We start from the raw sequence: 23,469 nt of genomic DNA, 5'->3' as shown, positions 1-23,469 counted from the left end.
AGTTTCATTCCGTCAAGGCAGCACGAGAAATACGCTCCCTTTTCCGGTCCAGCGGCCGAGCCCGGAGCTCCGCTCGTGAGAGAGACCACGTGATTCACTGGCCCCCGACACATTCGCGCAGACGCGCAGGCACATCCCGAGGGTTGTACAGTAAGAGACTTGATTATCTGGGCAGATACGTAGCATATTGTTTAATATTTGATTGTATTTGTTGCGAGACCGCTGAGTCTCATTGTTTAACCGGCTACTACGAGCCGCTACTTCCGGTTCATTTCCGGGTTTTGTGTTAGTGTTTGAGCGCCGCGAGGAAAGCCTCCAGCCACGCTGTTAACGTCTGTGTTAGTCTGCAATGAGTTTACCGATCAGAAACTCAGCCCACAACGTCCGCTTGGGGCTGAGTGGTTAAATCACTGCTAATCTATCTCTGGCGTGTTTTAAGAGCTTCTTTGAACTCTCCTTGCATGTTTTCCCTCTCTCTCTCTCTCTCTCTCGCTCTTCTCTTAAACCTAGTATACACCCGTTTCCGATCTGTATTTAGAATACAGTTCATGTAACATAGTTAAATCTATAGTTAAAGGGCCTGAACACATCTGGAAACCATTCGGCCCCCCAAAGCTAAGCAGAGATAAGAATTCTCTTTGTCTGAAATTTCCTTTGTGTAATTCATCTGGCGACCACCATTGTGAGTTCAGGCCACATGGTCATTAACATATTCTCCATTTTGGATAACGTTAAGTTAAACCACCATCTTGAGTCTATTATTGCCACGCCTTCTCTCCCTCTCTCCTCCCATTCTGGCTCTAAATTCATAATGGCTCCGCCATCTTGTTTTGTAGTCAATCCGCCATTTTGAGAGTTTTTAGGCCTTGATTCCACGAATCATGATCGGCCTCCATCTTAGATGTGATGTCACTACGTGACTGCGTCATCGCCACGCCCCTTCTTTTTCTCTCTCTCTCGCACACACACACACACACACACACACATTGATAGACACAGACAGATACACACACACAGAGACACATAGATGGACCAGAGGTTACATGCATGTCCTAAATTGTGATAAGCTGCTGTTGTTATCTTTGAAATATGGGAGTTTGTAAAATGATAAATCATTAAATAACACTAACTTTATTTCACATACACACACATAGAGACACATACACAGAGAGACACTTTGACACAGACACACACACACAGAGACAGACATACATAGGTAGACCGCAGGTTTTACATGTATTTTCTGAATTGTGATAAGTGCTGCTGCTGTGTTTATCTTTGAAATATTGCAGCTTGTTAAAATGATGACTCATTGAATAACATTATAACTTTATTTCCCCTTTTTAATAAATACTTTTGTAATTAAAGTATCTGTAGTCTGTGATTATTTGTGCATAAGTGTGTGAATAGAGCTGGATTATGATTGCCTGTGCTCGAACTTAGAAGCCTTCAATGTTTATTAAGTAATCGTTAATATTAAAATATTGACATTATTAATTTGACATTTATCATTATGAGACTGATAATTATAGTTTGATATCGTTGGTCCCTGGAAACCAGGGTGGTGCCCCTCTACGATAAGTTATGGCCTTATCATTTTTAATTATTTTTAATAAATAATCTTTTATTATTTTAATAATCATATTTCATGATTATTAATAATTAGCCAACGTCAAGTCTACTCCTATTGCACAACATGGGATTAAACAGTGTAACTGAGTTAAGACTGAGAACTGTTCTGATGCCACTTGACAGTGACAAGTAGTTCAAATTAAACTATTGTTAACACAGTCTGGGAAGGAAGATTTGTTGTAATAGTGTATTTGCTGAACGTTATTTAATTCAATACAAAGTCAAAATACATTGCCCTAAAAAAATTATCCTAAAAACATCTGTGAAAGCTTCTGATTGCTGAGAAAATGCAAAAACAAAGCATAAGCACTAAAAAAAGGATCTGAAAATTTCGAAATCTGAAAGGTGGATTCTCCTGGTTGGCTTTAACAGTAAGTTTGACCTGAATGAGAGAGTGTTGTTATTTTCAAAAAGCATGTGTTACGTGTGTGTGGTGGTTTGAGGAACACCTTTCCTTTTCATTTCGACACCCTGTGTTCTCAGGTGAGAGCAGCTGCACAGCCACATTCACACCTTCACCTCATGCTCGTGTCACCAATTAACCTCCATGTCTCTGGACTGTGGGAGGAAGCACGAGTAGCTGCAGGAAACCCAAAGTGAAAAGAGTCACACAGAGAGAGGCGCTGATCACAGAGAGGATCGACCCCAGTGGCTTTCTGCTAACCACCATGCCTCCCACTGTAAACTAGGAATAATACTACCAAACAGTTTCCAGTATGACCTGGTAATAGTCCATCTTTAACTCCTTAATGAGACTCTCATTATACTCTGAGCCCCAGTGCAATGTGACGTGCATGAGTTGTTGTGGTAGCTTCTAAGCAGGCTGGTGTAGCCGGTCTCACAGCTGGACTGTCATTTCTCCTGCGACAGCCATTAAGAGAGAGACTTCTGAGTAAATCCCTCAAACATTTAAAACATTAAACGACATATTCGCTTTCATGTTGTAATCAACAAAAGGCAGAAAACAAAAAAACGCAACCACAAAACTCCACACGTCCATAATAAGCCAGTTAGAGGTGAAACCAAATGAGAAGAAATGATGCAGGCAGGCTGCTGATGCATTAAATATGTGCATCAACTATTTAAAGGGTCTGGATTGTGTCTGTCTCAATTTAAATCAGGGCCAAAAACATTTTGGACGACATTAAAATGATTAAAGGGACATATTCAGTCACTGAAGGCCCCCTGTGGACACATTCAGAAACACACGGCTCCAAGCAGGCAACCGCTGTCAGGACAGGAGAATAATAATAATGATCATAGCTTGAATTTATATAGAGACCCAAGGACACCTCACATTTGTCAGTGGTGTATCATTTGGCATATGCTCATTCTTTCATTGATTAATCGATCTGTAATTTAACAACAACACTTACTTGCAAATATTTTGTCTCAGTTTAAACTAATCAACTACTTAAAAGTTACTTGATAGGGAAAATAATTGAATCAATTGCAAGTCCTGAATCAGTGAACCGCTCATTCCAGAACCATTATTCAAACCATTATTAGTCGTTAATTAGCTGATACAAAAGCCTCCAGTCCTCGGGGGGGCTTAGGAACTCGCTTCAGGGGATTTGCTCTGATTCAGTGACAAAAGGAAAAGATGCCAGTCGGTGATTCTAATAAGACCTGGCTGTTCCAGTTCATCTCAAAGGTGCTTGATGAGGCTGAGGTCAGACCGGGGCTTCAACTACAAACAGGACAAACTTTAGAGCTGCTTTCAGACTGAGCACTGAAGTCGGGATAATCTCCTGAAATGATCGGGAGGCGTGTGAGAACGCAAATGTCCAAGTCAGAGGCTCCTGACGAGTGTTTCCTGCCAACTTCCTATTAATAACTCTGGATAACTCTAGGCCACTGGTTAAAAAACTTAACGTTGAGTTTGGCTCTTGAGAAGTTAACATATATAGTTAGGAAGAAAGCTTCTAAATTTTACAGTATCTGGGAGATGTTTTTGGACTTTGTTAAGAATGGTGACATTGAAGAGGCATTGGAAATGTGAAGTGACGAATCTGTTTTGAGGAATGTGCGCTGTACTCTGTTCCATGTTTGTGACTGTATCTTATTTTACTTATATATATACATATATTTAATTTTTTTGTTTTAATTTAGTTTAAACTAAATTAGTATTTTCATTGTAATTTGTTGTCCTTCTTGAATTTATGTTTTAATCATAACTTAGCAATTTTGAATTTGTATTATTTACTGTAATTTTATACTGCCATATGTTCAGGTTGGGGAAGGTTCTTGTATGTATGTAAATTGATGTAAATGTATAAAACTGTATAAAACCAATAAATATATGTTTAAAAAAACAAAAAACCTCTGGATAACGAGCAGAGTTCACCACAAGCAAATGATGATGTTTCTAATGTTCAAAGGAAACAAATCTGAAAGAAACATTAATAATATGAATATCTCAGGATGGATTGAGGCCCTGTCATGTTAATAGAGGAAAGAGACTTCCCTAAACTTTTGTCACAAAGTTGGAAGCTGTCTTAAATCTCTCTGTATCCTGAGACATTAGGATTTCTAACAAAAAAAACAAACGCACAAGGTTTCTCACAATGTCTCACAAACATCAGATGATATTCTTCACACTAGTTCACACAGTGAGTGAGCCGAGTGTTCCTCTAAGCTCAGCCTGTCTGATTCACTTCAGCAGGTGACTTATTGAACGTATTGCATGTTTTGCTTCGTACTATATGATCATTAAAGTCCTGGAATGAGTTCTGACAAGCGGGAGGAATGATCGCCAGCAGCTCTGCAGAGTTTCAGATTAATGTATGTCCTTGTTTAGTGACCGTGGGCCCAGAGTGTACGTGAGTGTTAGTGTGAAGTTCACACGCTGCCCACACTCCTGGATCACTGCCATTTATTTACACCGTGATGCAGTAACTCACATTAATATTAGTTATTATTTTCATTTGAGCTGACCAAAGCCTCACTCGCTCTCTCTCTCTCTCTCTCCTTCCTTTCCAATTATGTCCTCCGCTCGACTTCTGTATCAGCGGGCCACCTCCACCCAAACAGCACAGAGAGAGCAGTGTGAATGTGTACCAGTGTGTGTGTGTGTGTGTGTGTGTGTGTGTGTGTGTGTGTGTGTGTGTGTGTGTGTGTGTGTGTGTGAGTGTGTGTGTTCCTGGATTCCCAGTAAGAACTGGAAAGCCTGGCTGGGGAGAAGAGGTCAACCTGCCTCTGTGACCCCATCTCTGATAAGCAGAAGACAATGGATGGACAGGTGGACGGATGGAAGTTGTATTTTAATTTAATACCACTGCTACAACAACAAATAACAATAATTTGACTTAATATTTTGATTAATTTGCCAAAAACATTTAAGATGTAACTGGCTGGTAAAATCAATCATTTTTCTTTTCAAATTTCTACAGCTACATACTTATTATCAATACTGCTACTACTAAATCTGATATATACTCTAACTAGTATAAAGTTTGTTTAACAGTACACCGCCCCCCTCCTCTCATTGATCCTTTGATTAGAGTTCTGTGACCTCGGACCCAGCGTCTGTGCGACAGCTACACAACTCTGACCATGTAGTCGCCGACCCGGCTCCGCCCACAGGGCAAAAAAAAGCAATATAAAGTAATTCTCTGTTAATGTCACGGCTCTGGTTGAGGAATCTTGTTGATTTTAACTCTCCGAGAAAATACAACCTGCGTAAGTGACTGCACAGGAGACCAATGGAGAGAGAGAGGGAAGAAGAGAAGGGCACAAATAGATGGTAGAGGTTGTAACAGTAATGAACACTAATGTGTTTGTGAGAGATTTTAACAGCCCCTTCACTGACTCAGAAAGCGGATTCCCTGCCTCCTGCCCTACACACTCTGCAGCTCTGTGACTTGTAATTAACGCAGTGTCTAAATCACAGGCTGGCTTCCTCCATCACCTTTACACTTTCTTCAAACGGTCAAACGGACACAAAACTGGGAGAATTTCCTGTTGCCGCTCACCAGCTTGGCCAGTTGCCACAGCCAATAAGTTCTCCATAAAACACACACACACACACACACACACACACACACACACACACACACACACACACACACACACACACACACACACACACAGACACACACACACACACACACGGGCAGAAGGAGAGGTTGCCCACATACACATAGAGGAGTATCCTTGTACTCACACAGCCCAGGGCCTGCAGACCGAAAGTAATTGGTGTGTGTGTGCATATAAAGAGAGGAAAAAGAGGCAGAAAGAGGGAGAGAGAGAGTAAGTGAGGGCTGCGAGACAGACTACGTTTGTTTAATGTCCCCTGGCATGGCCGGGGGGGCAGGCAGCGAGAAGTGGGGAGGCAACGAAACAGGAAAGGAAAGCAAAGCAGGGCAAAGGGTGAGATGGAGGCAGGAAGAGAGGAGAGGAGAGAGGGACCGGGGGTCTGATGCTGAGCAAACATGAGGAAAGAGACTTTTCACTGCGCTCGCTGTTTGTTCAGCTACAGGAGCGCCATGACTCACTTCCTCTCTGCCGCTGCTGTGTGTGTCCGTCTGTCTCGCTGTCGTCCACGTGCACCGAACGCACGTTAATTCATGTAGAAGCTCACGGAAAAACATTTGCTTTTCCGAGTGGGAACAGGTCGTACGTAGAATCTACAGTACGACACGGCATTCCTCTAACAAGGAGGCAGGATGGATGGTAACAACCCACAATGTGTGTGTGTGTGTGTGTGTGTGTGTGTCTGTGTGTGTGTGTGTGCAGCTGAGTGACTCTTGTGGTCCCATTAGGTGGATGGATCTCTAGACGAATGGCTATTATCCTAATTAGCACTAATTATGTCTGCTTCCAATTAACCACACAACTGGCAGTGACTTCTCTCGCTCTCTTTTCGTCTCACGCTCACTTTTTCTTTTTCTCTACCTCTCACTCGTTCTCTCTCCGATGGAAACACACACCTTGTTCTCAAACGTCATCTCTCCCGGCTGAACTTGGAGCCGCTAATATTCACACTTGAAAATTAGACGTCATTTTCTAATTCTGGTTCAGACCTGTTTCCTGGTTACAGCTTTCGAAAATGTCAGGATTAGCTGTTTTCTCTTGACTGAGGAGAGTAAAGTATTAACACTACATATTACTGTCTTGTTATAAATACTGCACCGTCCCTTCAGATCAGGTAACAGCTGATTGGACATGGATGCCCAGGTAGGTGCGGCTCTATTCGCTATTTAAACATTATGATGCGCTGGACAGGAAGTCTTTAAACGATAATTTCAAAGTTGTATAACACCATTTAATTTCATTATAATTGGATTTAGGTAGTTAATACATTTCATGATACACAATCGAGTGGCACAGGGGTGCAGCGGTTCATCACTGTGGCCTCAAAGCAAGAAGGTCCTAGGTCTGGAGTCTGTGCGGGTTTTCTCCGGGTTCCTCCCACAGACCAAAGACTTTTGAGTTTAGTTACACTTGGAGACCTGTGAATGGTTCTAAGTATGTTGGCCCTGTGATAGGCTGGTGACCTGTCCTGACTGTTCCTGCCTCTCGCCCAATTATATCTGAGATTGGCTCTAAACCTCCTTCGACCTCTGATAATGGAGAGAATGGATGATACAGAGTGGTTCTCTGGACTGATACTTGCCTAAATCTGAGAATAGCTTCACATCTGTAGTAAATAATAGATATTGTGGGTGGGTGTAAGTCCCAGTACAAAGGATAACACTGGTCATTTATAAAAGCGTAGTCGCACATTGCTGTTTGAATGTAGACAAATTGCCTGCTCCGGCTCTGAAGGTCAGTGGAACCAGTAACGAGCAAACAAGCAGAATGTTTCTGCTTTCCGCTGACACAACCGCACAGTTACAGCATCTCCTGTAAAACAAGGGTTTTTTAACTGATACACTTGTCACCATGGCGATAGGAAATCAATACAATGCAAAGGAATGGTTCTGCCTAGAGGCGAGAACATTTTAATCTACATTATTCTGTAACAAACATAGCCACACACACACAGGCTTGGTTTCATAGATCTTCCAGCGTGCACCAAGCCTGCAGCCACAGAGCCGGTGAATGCATCACTCACACTGACCTGCTCCTTCCACCAAAGCCACTGAGGGTGACGGAGATTGTTGTGTCTACTTTCTTGAAAGTGGGAAAAAGAAACTCTGAACACATGCATAAATTGAAATGACGATGGATACACTTTAGAAAGTATAATCCACCATGTGTGTGTCTTTTTGTTTAAAATAATGCCTTGAAAATCATATTGATGCTACACAAACCTAAAATTGGGAGAATAGTGTGTCTGTCAATGCCACAGCTCTCCCAGAATGCACTATGACACTAACTGCTTTACGGCAAACGTCGCACACCATCACTCAGAGGCGGAGGTCGCAGCTAGCTGTACGAAAAAGTTAGCTTGCTCTTCTGAGAATGTGCATCGTGGGAGAGCCACGAATAAAACAAAGAGGAGTTTGTCGTGGTGATTCCAAGCTGAGGAGAAGAGAAAGTGACTGAGCAGGGAGCTGGATCCAGTTATTATTGGACCGGCTTTTAATCTTTGGCGAGAGCTAACAGAGGCAAAAGGATGTGGCACAGATGCCAAATTAATTAATCATCTGCATGTGTTTCTCTGATGGAGCTTTTTGAGGACAGTACATTTTCTGGAGGTTTTAATGAGCCACAGCCATGGGGGGGGGTTTGTCCCTGTGCTGCCCAATAGTTTGCAGGAGTTGACCAACTAAAGCAACTGGAATCCTTCTTCCTACTTCCACGTTGTACTGGCAGGAAGAAATTCCAGCTCAATCACAAGTTAAAAAAAGGTGCAGAATTGAAGTGTGCTGCCTCCTCGGCCTTAAAACGACCTCGGCTGAAACTCCTCCCACTTTGGCAAAAGCAGTTTTGTTTTGAGCCAAAAATAAATTCCCTAAAATGCGTTTGTGAACACTGGTCATGCAGCAGCAACAATTCAGAGTCTGTGAGTGAGTGTGAACGATGTGTGTGAGCCAGTTTTATATGTGTGTTACAGTTAATAGTTGGCTGTGTGTGTGTGAGCGAGTGTGTATTGGTGATGGTACAAAGTAATTATCTGGTAAGCCAAAGGGAAATTGACGAATAGGAATCCTATAGCAGGACCGAGCAGTGAGACCCAAGGAAGCAGGAGACTAAGTGAGAGAAAAGAGCTTCTTACCTCAAGGATGGATCGCTAAGTGTTTGGACAAAACAGCAGAGGACGGGGGGGGCACAATCCTAAACGCTGGATGCATTTATTCCTTGGCATAAACAGGGAAACTCCCACGTGAATACATGAGCAGAGGGATAAGATCTGTGTCATTTCCTGGAAGGAGTGTGTGCTCAAGTTTAGCCTTTAATTGTGTCTGAGAGAGAAATCAACTTGTGACCTTCTGGTTATTGATCCAACTCTTGCTTTTCCAGGATGTCATCGTGTAGCTGTGATATTAACCAGTCAATCAGCAGTGTGTTGTCTTGTGCTTCGGGAAATCCAAAGATAAACTGTACCTACAATGTATATGATGATCTACTGGAAACGTAGTTTGCATTTCCTTCATTTGTTTATTCATTAGTTCTTCTGTGGTAATCACCGATCAGCCACTAACAGGGCGTCCAAACCAAACCTTCATCAGTCACTCCTCAGTGGTCTCTCTCTCTCTCTCTCTCGTCGATAGGTTAAGAGCTCTCTCCAATGACAGATGTGTGTGTGTGTGTGAGTGTACGTGTGTTTGTGCACCAAGTGTGTGTGCATGTGTGTACAGTCTGGTCAGTGATGGATGTGTATGTGGCAGGTAAATAAAAGTGTGATTAGTGGATAATTAAAAGAGGTCTCAGTCTTTAGAATATTTAACGACTTCAGACAGAGGACACGCACACACACACACAAGCTGGCAGGTGGGAGTGTGTTAGTTCATACTGTAATAGGGGAATAATGATTCCGCAGAGTGTGTACATGTAGGATATAGGCAAGGAGAGAACAATGGAAAGGAGACAGGATGGGGAGAGGTGAAGAAAGAAGAAAATGGAAAAATCTGAAAACTGCGTCTTTCACAGATGCATCAATAAAATGAATGATCGTCGGCACGTGCTACACAAGCCCAACATACAAACACACACACACACACACAGCCGCACACTTCCCTCGCCTGTCGCTGATTGATTAGTTCAGACTGAAGCAGCCGCTCTATGGCAGACAGAAAGAGATGAGCACAGATTCACCAACACACAGATGTTGCAGGCCAACACACGTGAAAATATAAAAACTAACAAAGGTTAAAGAGTTAAGGGATTGTACGTGTGAAGGAATCAGAGTCCAACTGAAATCACAGTCCATGATTATTAACAGATCTCTGTCTCCTTCCCGACACACTGTCTGGCTCAACAGCAAATCTAAGGCCTTTCTATTAAAGATATCAATCAAGATCAACAATCAGAGTGTCATCTCCCGTTCCCTATAAAACCCAGGTGCACTTGGTGGATTATTATCATCATGGCAAGTTTCTCTGATGAGAAACCGGACTTTGCTGCCACTTAGGTTGAAGATCGGATCCTAACAGTCCAGAGACATGTTAGCAGCTTTATGAGACTATTCATGGACAGGGTTGGCTTGAGCTAAATGCTACTTCTATCAAGCTAAGATGCTTACAAAGTGAATGCTATCATGCTGATGTGTAGAAAGAATAAATCCCCACTTTGCTTTGAGCCGTAACATGCTAGCATTTGCTAACTAGCAGTGTTAGCCAACGTTATTAAAATCCATTTATGTGTTCTATTGAATTTTCAATAGTTGATCAGATATTTCCTCCAAAACTTCAACCTACTGGTGGGTCACAGATTCAGAAAATCACCAAAGTCATCGGCCAAATCCACCACATTCCATTTATATCTATGACAAATTTGAAGGCAATAAATCCAAATCTATCAGGACATTTCACAAAAAAAAAAAAATATCAAACTCTAATGAAATACAGATAACGTGTCTGACAACATACATGACATCGGACAGCATGTGTTTATTTAGGAGGTAGAAAACACACAGGTAGGTAGTTTTCATTGTGCTGCTGTGAACAAGCCAGAGTGTCTCTGTGAAGCTGAGTGGACGGTAAACTTCAGAGTGAGTCATGTAGCTGTGCACTGTGAGTACTGCTTCACAACATCTGAATAACACAAAAGGAAACTGCACTGATCTACGGTGGAGGAGTGTGTCTGAGAACAAAATGAGAGCTTTGATAAATTCAGTGACACTGGTATGCAAATGTGAGTCACCTATGTTTACATCCTGCTTATTATCTACATATCAAGATAGGTTTTTAATACCAGGGCTCGGGGGTCTTAAGAAATATAAACGATGGCCAATTAGGGTTTGTTACAGTCCATAAAGTATTAATTTAGTGCTACGGGAACAAAAACAACTATGACAATTTGTCAAGGATAATTAAAATATGATAAAGGAAAAATAAAATCATGGTAGTTAATTTGGCCGTATTTTGAAACTGCGATGCAATCATCTTTGTTGCACTCCTGCAGTTTAGAGGGATTCTCGTTCCTACCCTCCTCCTCCTCCTCCTCCTCCTCCTCCTCCTCCTCCTCCTCCTCCTCCCTCTCCTGCTGCTCGTCTCCCTCCCTTGAGTGCGAGAGGCAGAGTAAGCCTGTGTCATTTGGGAGAGTCATCAAGTACAGCCTCAGAGTTAATGTCTTTCCTACTTTCTACTTACTCAAAAAAGAAGTTCCTCTTGCTTTTACCTTAGTTGTTTAAAGAAATGTGACTGGAGGAAGACGGCAGAGCCACAAAGACGAGGACACGAGTTAGTCTCAAATCAACCGGATGAATCCACCAGACACAGACGCTGTTATCTCGGCAAAACAACGAATATCTCCGACGCTGAGCCGAGGTCGGAGAATAATGACGCTATCAAATCTAAAAACGTCTCAGAATTCAGTTTCAAGACAGAATTGGAAACGTAACGTATTAGAAACACACTGTTTTTACCTGGTGGTGCAATGTGGGTCTACTTATAGCCTACAGACTTGGAGAGCACATCAACAGTTTCAAACAAAGCTACAACAAATTGCTTTTGGCAGAATCAGCCATGAATATTCATAGTCCGACAGCAGGCCCTAAAGTGGTGTCTTCATAATGCAATTCTGTCCCACTCCACCTTGACAATGAATAATATTACCAGAAAAATGCAATGCAATTAAAGCCAACCCGTGTTCCCTGTCTCCCTTCGCCACATGAGTCGCTGCCCCACCCCACCCATGCTGTACAGTGATAGTATTAAAAATTAAACAAGTCATCTGATTTCTTTACTGCAAAATTCATGCACCATGGTTCCGGTGGTGGAACACGTCGCCCCCGGCCGGGTTGTTTCAAACAAACTGGTCCTTTGCACGTAGATTAAATGTGTGACATTGAACCTAAATCTCATAGAAAGAGAAGTAGATTAAAAAAAAACAATGTCTCAGCACGAGTTTAAGGTCAGGAAGTCCCTCAATTATTTACACTGCTGATTACAAATGAAAACAAACGATAAGTGATCATTAGCTGAATATTTTATGCATGATTGTTTGCATACAAACACAGGGAAATGTCCAGGTTTTCAAATATGACAAATTTGCCCTCTTGCATTATCTGACTAGAAATATAAACAGATGATAAGTAATGGATACCTGGATACATCAGACCTGTTTGCCTTGGTGTGATGGGTTTAAAAACAGGCACAGGGAACGATTTCACCATCTTACATAAACCTAGTTTTCAGAGTATCATTATAATATATACTTACAGTTTAGCAACCTCCACATACATTATGTTCTCCTGGAGAACTCCTGGAGAAAACAGACTAACGACGACTCAAACTGTGTCACGAGGGAACCACTGAGCACTCAAGGCTCCAGGTCGGTCATTAACAGATTCACTGAGGGAGCGTGAACATCATCCAGGCCACTGTGCTCGTGTGGGTCTGATGTTCTAACTACTGCTGGGACAGTGAAGTTAGATTGGAGGTTTTCGTACGGAACTAATCTCAATCAATCCGGGGGAAAAACAACTGCATTTTGGTGCAGATGCAGATGTCACAGATCTGGGATTTTTTACTTTTTTGGTTTTGTTGTTGCTGTGTTTGCATCATCTGGGAAATAAGCATATTTAAAGGGCTGAAATGTAACATTTTTGGGATATAAAAATCTGAATCTAGCAGATCAATGATATATGAGCTGTGTGTTAAATAGAGGATAGAAACCAGCAACTAGCACTAATGTGAAGCTGAGATCATGTGGATTCAGGAACACTAATGTATCTTTGATAAATTTGATGATTATGATATTTTAGGACCGATTCCACAATAAGAACTACACAATCATATTGCTGTTGGTCTGCTTTTTGTGCTGAGTCAGTGCAGAGTGGGTCGTATGTGGTGACTGGGCTATGACATGCAATGGAAATTAAAGTATGGTAGTATGTGTCTTAAGCATTTTTTACCGCCGGAGTAATTCTGTTGTTGGTGCTGTTGATCCAAAGACTCTTGTTATTATTTCATGTACGTGATAATTAAATGCGGACGTGTTTTCCAGCAGAATCCTACAAAGTGTATACATGTAGGATATAGGAAAGGAGAGAACAATGGAAAGGAGACAGGATGGGCAGAGGTGAAGAAAGAAGAAAATGGAAAAATCTGAGAACTGCGTCTTTCAAAGATGCGTCAATAAAATGAATGATCGTTGGCACGTGCTACACAAGCGGGACACACAAACACACACACACACAAACACACACACAGAGCCGCACACTTTGGGGGAATCCAAACAAATCTGAATCTAGCAGATCAATGATATGTTAGCTGTGTATTAAAAAGCTGAGATCATGTGGATTCAGGAACATGCATCTAATGTATCTTTGATCAATTTGATGATTATAACATTTTAGGACCGATTCCACAATAAGAACTACACAATCACATTGTTGTTTGTCTGCTTTTAGTGCTGAGTCAGTGCAGAGTGGGTCATATGTGGTGACTTGGCTATGACATGCAGTGGATATTACAGTATGGTAGTATGTGTCTTAGCCATTTTACCGCCTGAGTCATTCTGTTGTTGGTGCTGTTGATCCAAAGACTCTTGTTATTATTTCATGTACGTGATAATTAAATGCGGACGTGTTGCTTTCTTCTTTGTTTGGATTCATCTTCAGCTTCTGCAGAGCGTCGTTAGTCTTTGTGATGCTCGAGCCAAAGCAGCGACAAGAAAAACAAACAACACTTCAAAATCACATTGATCAACAACAACACAAGAAATGGCTGAGCAAGCCGGATATACAGATCAGACCGCTGCTCATTAATTTCTACTTAGATTAATTGACAGCAGATTCTTTTTCTGCCAAACCTAACTGTGTAATAATTTCACTATAGATCATCAATTCTTCTACACGAGTGTTCCTGACTGAAGTCAATCCCGTAGGCTCATTACCACAATTACTTCCACTGGTTAATTATTGTTAAACAACACACATCTTAATAACACCAGCGCTGAAACAACAGCAAGACGAATCCATTTCCACATCTCTGCCACAATCTGTGACTGATCAACGGAGTCACAGGTGAGCTGAAGGTCAAGAGTGGAGGAATACGGGGATTACCATTTTCCCTTTGAACGCGGGGGGGGGATCAACAAGCGCTAATGCTACCTGACAAGAGGAGGAGGACAAAGTGAGGCGAGGGGTGAGAACGAGGAGCAAACAAGAGAGAAGCAGCAACAGGCGAGTGTCCATTGAAATGAAGAGAGAGGTAAAATATTGGAAAGGGGAAATGGAAGCATTTATGGTGGAGGATTTTCATTCTGTTATTTGCCGCCACATTAGACGACCAAAGGAGCCATTCAATTATGGAACATGATGCAAGAGACGGGAGGGAAACAGGGAGAGAGCGAGAGGAAGGGAGGGAGGAGGGAGGAGAAGTAAATTGGAAAATATCAAGTTCAGGCAGGCATAAAAAAAAGATTTCCTGTTGCTTAATGTCCAGTCCTTTAATACAGTCGCGGAAAATACACAATTTAGAAACGTTACCAGTCGTACTGGTGAGTCTGAGCCAGCGTTCATTAGTACTGGTGACAGAAAGGAGATTCCCTTTAACACACATTGTTAAGTTGAGATTTACACTGAATATTTTATTTAACTGCAACTGTATTAAATGCTGATGTTAAAAGTGTTTGCACAACAAATGTTATGGCACTTTCGTTCATATGGCAGAACATTGAAAATAAAATTGCGCTATACACTCCTTTTTAATTCATTATTGGATTTTGCGTTTTGGATTTACAAATGCGATTAATCGTGAATAATCAGGGAAATCATGCGATTAATCGCGATTAAAACTTTTAATCGTTGCCCAGCCCTAGTTACAAGTCGTACTGGTGAGTCTGAGCCAGTGTTCACTTGTACTGGTGACAGAAAGGTGATTCACTTTAACACACACCTGCTTCTTCAGGTCAGAGTTCGGCTGATAAACACCAGATATCTCCTGCAGTCGATGAACTGTAATGATCACAACAACTCACGACTCACGTCTTATTTGAGCTGTCAATTAAAAGTTATTGTAATTCCTACCAGAGCAGCAGCATGGCTCCCAAAAGAAGAAAACTGTCTATGAATGTAATAATTCACAGAAACTTTCCAAGCTAATACATCGCATCAATACATAGAAGTCACATAATCGCACTGGAAGCAAATTACATAGTAAATAAAAACATACGTGGTCATTTTTTTCCCTACAAGTCACACTGGTGCCTCCAGCCTGTTCCTCATGTATATTGAATCAGGCTGTTTGTGTAACTAATGAAAAAAGATTACAATCATCCAACAAGTTATTGGAGCTTAAATGACAAGACACCACAAACCAAAGGGAGCAATTCTTCCTTTCATTTCTTTACGGGAAATATAATTTCTCAATGTGCTGCAGAGTCTTTGATTTGGTTTTGGTTTCGGGGCTTTGGATTCAACATGATGGAGATTAGGATGCTGGTTATGATCGGGTTTATTTTGGAGGATTCCTGGATATGTTCAAAACAACGATTGTACATAAACATAGATAATCATGATTGCCACTTTCACTATCGAGAAATAAAGCTCAAATATTCTGGATAAGGGTGGTGACATCATTGGAGCCAAAGTCTGCTCAGTATCAATTGGGGGTGGAGCCAAGGTATCAAGGTCCCACAGATACATGTGCTCCACCAATCATGAGGTTCCCCCATCTCCATAGCATCAAACGCCCGGAAAGATAAACATTTGGACATAGATCAGTGTGATAAGAGCAACCTAAAACGACTTAAGCTATTTAAATGTTATAATGTTGATGAATAATGTTGTTAATGCTGAAAAAATATGAAAATCTAACAGCAGCAGGTGCAGAGCAAACATTTTATTATAAGCTATAATCAGCAGGTATATATTTAATATGCAGCAGATGTAAGGAAGAAATGAACTAAACTGTGTTCATCCTCAGAGCTGCTTTGATATTATGCAATCAAACAATCATGTAAATGATTTAACAGAACTGAATATGATCAAAACAGGACGACAGTCAAAGCTTGACTCACAATATAGTCAACTAGATGAGAGATTATTGTTGTTTAATGCAGTTTATGAATAAGTAGAGACACATGCTGAACTCAAATGTCTTAACACCGGGATACTTTTATAATCCTGAAAGTAACTAAATCATATCATTGAGAGGAAAGTCACACGCGGCATCTAAGCTTCTGGTGGCTCCAGAGATTAAGTTCCAGACACAATGGATTCAGATGAGCTTAAACTCTTTACTCCTCCACTCATTTCCTCCAACTTTCGTCTTCCACCTCTTTCTCGTTCACTTTGATGCTGTGAGAAAACGAGTCATTATAAGTTGCTGTGGCGGATGATGTCAGAGCTTTAAATGACGAGTTGACACGTGGTGAGATCTAAGGTTAAATATCCATCCAGGGCTAAATAATGCTTCTTTCTTTTGATCTCATTGTTTGCTCGACACACTTAAATGTACACGTGAACACAACCACTAACACAAACTCATCAAACATCAAAGGTCAGACAGCGAGAGACTTCCCTCTGCTGAATGTGTGTGTGATGGAAGCTTGTTCCCTCAGTTACTGTCAAAGAGATGTTTGACAAATTCAAATGAACCAACGTCCGCAGCATATGACCGGGTCTACCAGGACCAATATTTCCCATCAGGCCCGGTCCTGGCACTGACCACCTGTGACATCACCGCCCGACTCCCCAGCAACAAGAAACTGAAATATCCACTGTCCGCCCAGCCATGCCTCTGCATAGATAACTGTCTTCATGTGATCAAACTGGGCTCCCCGTGTCCCCGGTGGAAGAGGGGAAGGAAAGCTCTAATTCTCAGCAGCCTGGCTGTCCTCATGAAGCCGCCGGCTATCAGAATCATTTCACGTCCATCTGCCACGGGCCTCAAAGCTAATTAAAAGCAGCAGCTCGCTCTTCTCGACCTCGGCTGCAGGTCACAGCTCAAATATATATATATATATCGACATCGACAGCAGCAGCAGCCGAGGTGGAGGCAGCATCCAGGAGTTTGTTTTGGCTGCAGCCGGGACGACGCAAGGAAGAAAGCAGATTCAGCGTGACTGAAGTTCGGAGGGAAAACATCTTTGGGCCGGATGGAGCAAATCAGAGAGATGGAAGAGCAGAGTGGAGAGAAGAGGGAGAGAGTGAGATTAGAGCAGAGAGGGAGAGAAGTGACAGCTTTCAAGTTCCAGCCACAACTTGGAGATCGGGGGAGTTTGGGAATGTACAATTTTTAAGCATTGGTGGTTCAGTGGTAGAATTCTCGCCTGCCACGCGGGAGGCCCGGGTTCGATTCCCGGCCAATGCAACAAAGTTATTTTGGAGAGGCGGTGGACTAGTGGCAGAAACTTGGACTATGGGCAGAAAAGGTCTCTGGTTCGACTCCACGGAGAAACAACAAAAAACCTGGATTGATCTGTCCAAAAATCCAAGAGGATTCTCCCTACCCTGTCTAGTGCCCCTGAGCAAGGCACCTTACTCCCCCAACATCTGCTCCCCGGGCGCCGTACACGGCTGCCCACTGCTCTGTGTGTCCTCCACCAGATGGTTAAAAGCAGAGGTTAAATTTCCCTCCTTGCATGAGTGTGCTTGTGTGTGGGATAAATAAATGTATCTTAATCTTAATCTTCTGGATGGGGGGGTCTGTGTGTGCTGGATATGCAAAGTGGGTTTAAGGGCCAAACACACGGACACAAATAGGAAGGTGATAGCGGCGGACAGACAGACAGCGAGGTGGAGAGGGGGGGGGGGGCTCTGGGAGTGATGCATATCGGATCAATAAACTTCATAAACGAAATCATCAGCTCGGTCAACACGAAGACAGCCAACCGCCAGGCGCCATCTGGCCCTGTCTCCCCGGACCGCAGGATCAGCCAGTGTAACCTTGCACACAAACACGGATGCACACACACACCCACACACACACACACACACACAGACACACACAGACGCACACATATATACCGTTATACACGCAGAGCAGTGAAAATATTCACTGCACTCGCTTTGTCACGCATGAACGCACACAGAGACGTTTGAGCCAGGTAGACGCAACCCAGATTGGTCTGGAGAGACAGATTGTGTGTGTGTGTGTGTGTGTGTGTGTGTGTGTGTGTGTCTGTGTGTGTGTGTGTGCATCCACACAGCAGTTAAACAGTTTATTCAGGAGCAGAAGTTTATGGGCTCTGTATCACAGTGCATCCTGTAGCATGGTAATGACTGTGAAAGAGACACGGAGCGAGAGAACAGAGGAATATAAAGAATAATTTGGAGGCAGGAAAGTGGGAGTGAGAGACAGAAGAGAGAGGTGAGGGGGCAACGGGAGAGGAAGACGTGTCTTGTTGAGACAAGAGAGGAGCCGTGAAGAAAGGTGCAAATTAGTCTTTTCCATCAGGGTTCAAAGGAAGAGCTACGCATGGATCCTCATCACAGGGTGCGTGTGTGAGAGGAAAGCAAATCAGAAGATTTCATCTAAAAAATGCAGAGATAAAACTTTTTATACAGATCACATTAATACCTGAAAATGAGATGAAACCCTCAGATCCACTTGTACTTAGCATCACACTGGTGAGGGTAAATTATTTCCAAGAGCAGAAACAGACATGTAACAATATCTAACAATATCGTTTAAATGATGTCTTTGCAGGTTCTGATTTTACAATAACCAGAACCTGCAAGTGACAGAAGCAGCTGTCATTTTTATCTTGTTGCCATGGATACAGGGGTCTGGTGCCAAAGCCTTCCATTTTAGACAAAGTCTCTGCTCCGAAGTTTCACATAAAATCAGATCTTCTTGAACAAGCTGCCAATGTCACAGTAACAACGTGTGAACCGACCCTCGCAGCAGGAACAAAGAAATAACAGCCCAAGATCTCCTCAGGAACTTTTATTCGCTGGCAACTTTAGTTCTTTTCTGCATTTGTACAGCTCTGAAATATTAAAATCAAATGGTTCACAATGTTCATACAACCCTTTTAAATATATTGAGACATTGTGAACATGAATTGAAAGTGTTGGAGCTGCTGAATGGTTTGAATTTAGTGCTTTTGGATGGAATTTAGGCTGAAGGTCAACTGAGGTTTATTGAGAAACTAATAATGAACTATTCATTAGGTTTCAGCAGATTTGTTCATGAGTCTGATTCAATCTGGGTCTAACATGGGAGGTTTGGTGTCATCAGGCCTGAAAGAGTCGAGTCTAACCCCAAAAAAAAGCATCTAAAACTTTAAACAACACAAAAAGATGAACAACTGATGTTAGTTTCGAAAGATCCGAGAAATTCTGACTATTTTCCTGTTTCAACCCCAAAACATCATGTGAAATATGAATAGAATGGCCCCTGTGTTCACCAAACTTTTATGGGTTCCCTCTTGGCCCATGTTCCACCTTTCTACCAAGTTTTAATAGAATCTGTCCAGTAGGTTTTGCAGAATCCTGCTGAAAAACAAACTTACTAACCAATCATCCAAATAAGAACAGGAGTGAGAACATCTTCCTTGTCAGGGGTTTATGGATTTGCATTTTGGAGAAACTGACAACTTATGCACTACAATTCTAAATCTGCAAAAATCAAACCCATAATAACAAACTATCATCCTATAAGGAAACCAACCTGTAAACTTTGGGGATTTACATTTCCAAGTATGGAACGAGACTTACTAACCAATCATCCAAAGAAGAACAGGGGTGAAAACACAACTTTCTTCTCAGGGTTTAATGAATTTGCATTTAAGAGAAACTGACAACTAATGCTGTACAATTCTTAAATTACGTTTTAAATCTGCACAAATCAGGCCCATAATAACAAACTATCCTCCTATAAGGAAACCAGCCATTAAACTTTGGGGATTTACATTTCCAAGTATGGAACGTATAGACAGAGAAACAGTCCCGAGTCGGATGAGGATCATTACGCCTGACGAGACGCCTCCTCTCAATTCCTCATTTAAACTGCTTCCATCTGTATGATGTTATTGCCTCCCTCTATTTACAAGAAAACAATAACAAATGTTATTTATTCCACAAGCTGTGAAGTTTTTAAACATGCATAAAAATGGTGTGGACCAAATGTCCGTCTCTGTCGACCAGCAGCTGCTTAAAGGTGCAACGTCAGCACGAGAGCTGGTTATGCCTGTTGGTGTTTCTGATGTTGGTGATGGGAAAAGGCCATTTCTTGATGCAAACATTTCCCTATGGATAAAAATAGAAAATCCATGTGTCTCTGTATGGCAATGGAAGGAGTTTGTTTGGTAACATACTGGTTTGATCCAACCGTTAAAGGTTTGAGGACGAACGTGGACGGTGAGAGTGAGAATCTCTCTCCCTGACTAATTGAATGGGCTGATGTGCAGTGGTGCCAGCTGTTTGTCAGAGGTGTGTGTACCGTGTGAGATATTGACTGCTTGGATCTCTCCCTCATTCATTCAACGAGGGGGAGAGATTGTCTAGGACACTCCATAGAGTTAATGGAGGTGGACACATGATTTATATTAAGTACCAGAGGCGACATGTCTCCCTGTGTCCGCATAAAATGTGTATATGGACCAAATAAAACACCTACCTACTCTAAGTGTAAGGCCGGCGCTGTGTGACACAGCATCTCTGCTCTCTGCTCCCAGGGAGTCGCTGATATTATATTTCATGAAAACGTGTTAATTTCTCACGGCTTCAGTGGAGGCAGGTGTTCAGGTGTTCCGGAGAAACCAACTCCGAGGGCAATAAACAGCGGAAGGAGATCCTGAACCCAATCAGTTATCTTAATGATAACAAAAAAAACAAGACTGTGCATTTTAAGGCCAGGATGTTTATGATTTTTTAAGTAATCAAGATGAAGGTCAACAGGGAAATGGAGCCACGTGTCCTGGACATCATCCTCTGTGTGATCAGAAGGCCGCGGCTCTCAGGTGATGCTCAGCTGAGAGCACCTGCCACACGCTGACAGACGATTGCTCACTGTCGAGTCACATTTAATTTTAAATGCTCCTCTAACCCTCCTGCTGCAACTGTTGCATCACTGCTTAGTCTGCAGCTTCACCTCAACTTTTACTATCTTCAATTCTGATGTTCACTGCAATTTTTGCTCTCTTTTTTGAAAATAATTCTGCCACAACTCGTCTGTTTGGGGGGCTTCCACAACAGACCCCTGCCACCTGAAATAATCACTAGTGCTGTGGTTAGGCTGAGGTGGACACAGAGGTTGGTCCTATAGCCAACAGATACAGGATGTGACCTGGTTGTTCTTTACACGTGTATGAACATGGATCCACAGCCTCGGGTCAGATATCCTTTCCTGTCGGGCTTCATTCAGGACACTTTCACACCTTCCTGGTTTCATTCCGACAGTTTCAGATTCATAGGAACCGAAATAACAGGTGTGAGGTGTTATGGACCAGTGGAGAAACAAGTTTTGGTTTGTTTGCAGTGTAAATAGATCAGACTTTTCGACCAATTGCAGGAAGTTGAGACAACATTAAACAACAGAAGCAGCTCACAGGATTAAAAACAACACTTTGTGACGAGCAGATTCATTTACTTCATGTTCTCCAATAGAACAGTTTCTCAGATGTTCGAACACTTCCTACTTTCCAGAAGAAAAAAAATATGAAAGTCTGCCCCATTATCCTCTGGTTGAAATGATAATGGCTTCTCACTCCTGTGTGTGACAGCTGGATATTCACCCGGCCTTTTTGAGTGAGACCTTTTATAACAGCTACACACATTTATAAAAACGTCCAGTGTACTCTAAATAATTATCCTGAAGTCAACTGCCTCCGTGCACTTGGACTCAACAGGTGCTGACGACCACTTGTGGTTGTTACAGAAGTACGTGAGCAAGACAAAGGGAATCCGGGCTGCTCAATGTGCAGGTTCTCAGTCTTCTTTGGTATGGATGGAAAGGGCCATTAGTAAAGTAATAGAAGTGTGGATGAGACTGAACACGTTTCCTGTCTCACTTCTCCAGCAGTAAGTGCCTTTATTTTACCGCGGCATCAGTCACAGATTTATTTTCCATTTTGAAACGAAGGAAACACTCAATCTCTCGCCGAGACTTCATCTTAAAGTTGGACACGGACGGCGAACCCCTAAAAAATTGCCTGTTTTTTTTTAAAACATCTTTTGGTCACACTGAGCTTCAATATATATGCTTATTAAAATATGTAAATAGTCTGTTGTCATGAAACAATCAGTAGAAGTACAAAGCACTGAGAACAAAGGGAGTCCCTGGTTCCTGTTTTCATGGCGAGCAGCGGGGGGGGGGGGTACAGAGTAGAGAGGAGTGGCGATGCTCTGACAGTAAACACGTTCAATGCCGACCGTGTCTTCAACAGCAAACTAATTGCAGTCCACTGTCATTAAGCCGCACTCAACGACGGCCCATTAACTTAACGGGCGAGTCCTTTCTCCTGTTCGTTCAAATTAAAAAGCAAAGTCAAAGTTGACGCGAGCCAAAGACAAAAGTTAAAATCAAACGAGCTGCTGGTGTAACCTGACTCCATGAAGCACTTGTGAGGTGGAGACTGTCTTTTACAGCGAGTGGAGAAGTTGCTGTCTGGCCATTTTACGTGAAGAGCAAGGCCACTGACAATCTCACCCAATAACACACAGGGGAGCAGTTAGTGCTCTTAATGGGGAGTTAGTTATCTACGAGTGTGAGTGCTAATAAAGCCTCTGCGTTTTATTAGCCCGGATCAGGTCGAACAGGTCTGCACCTCAACACCTACTTCCACTGATGAGGAGATTCCAACAGCCGCGTATCCTCAAATCATTTAGGACAATCTACGGCAAATTATTCTCAGAACCTTTCACAACAAACGCACAACCTCCCCCTGCTTCTGTCTGAGTAATTACATCATTAATACACAGTTTGAACATTTCTCAAAAATAACAACACTGACAGGAAAGCTGCAGCGGCGAAGGAGTAATATGCAAATGACGGGCTTTTTAAAAAAGGAGCCAGTGAAATACAGCTCATCCAGGGACCCTCATGTCTCTGATCAACAATTTACATAAAGGAAGATTTCTGGTAAACCTAAAATGACTTAATAACCCTGTAGATGTGATTAATTGAGAAACGTTGTTATGTCTGTTGTACCGATGCCTAATGAAAAGGGTCAGTTATCTAAGCTTCTTCAAGGGATTAAAAATGAACATTTTGGCTTCTAGAAAAAGTTAATTAATTTATCACAGAGGGATAAGGAGTGACATTTTTATCTCAGTCCGTATTCTTTGCAAACACTTTGTTCCAAAGAGTCACCGGATAAGAGTGAGTGTGA

General features: G+C 42.2%; 1 protein-coding gene and 1 non-coding gene across 2 annotated transcripts in view; one reads left to right on the top strand and one right to left on the bottom strand.

Annotated features, from left to right (window-relative positions):
• The window catches only part of LOC133015820 (protein sidekick-1-like), a 195,781-nt gene that overhangs the window by 130,211 nt on the left and 42,101 nt on the right, over positions 1–23,469 (bottom strand). The window lies entirely within an intron of this gene.
• trnag-gcc (transfer RNA glycine (anticodon GCC)) lies at positions 17,434–17,504 on the top strand. The gene has a single exon. It is a non-coding gene; the product is annotated as a tRNA-Gly (tRNA).

The sequence above is a fragment of the Limanda limanda genome, chromosome 2 (assembly GCF_963576545.1).
Source record: "Limanda limanda chromosome 2, fLimLim1.1, whole genome shotgun sequence".
NCBI classification, from domain to species: Eukaryota; Metazoa; Chordata; class Actinopteri; order Pleuronectiformes; family Pleuronectidae; genus Limanda; species Limanda limanda.
This window is presented reverse-complemented; position numbering and strand designations above follow the sequence as displayed.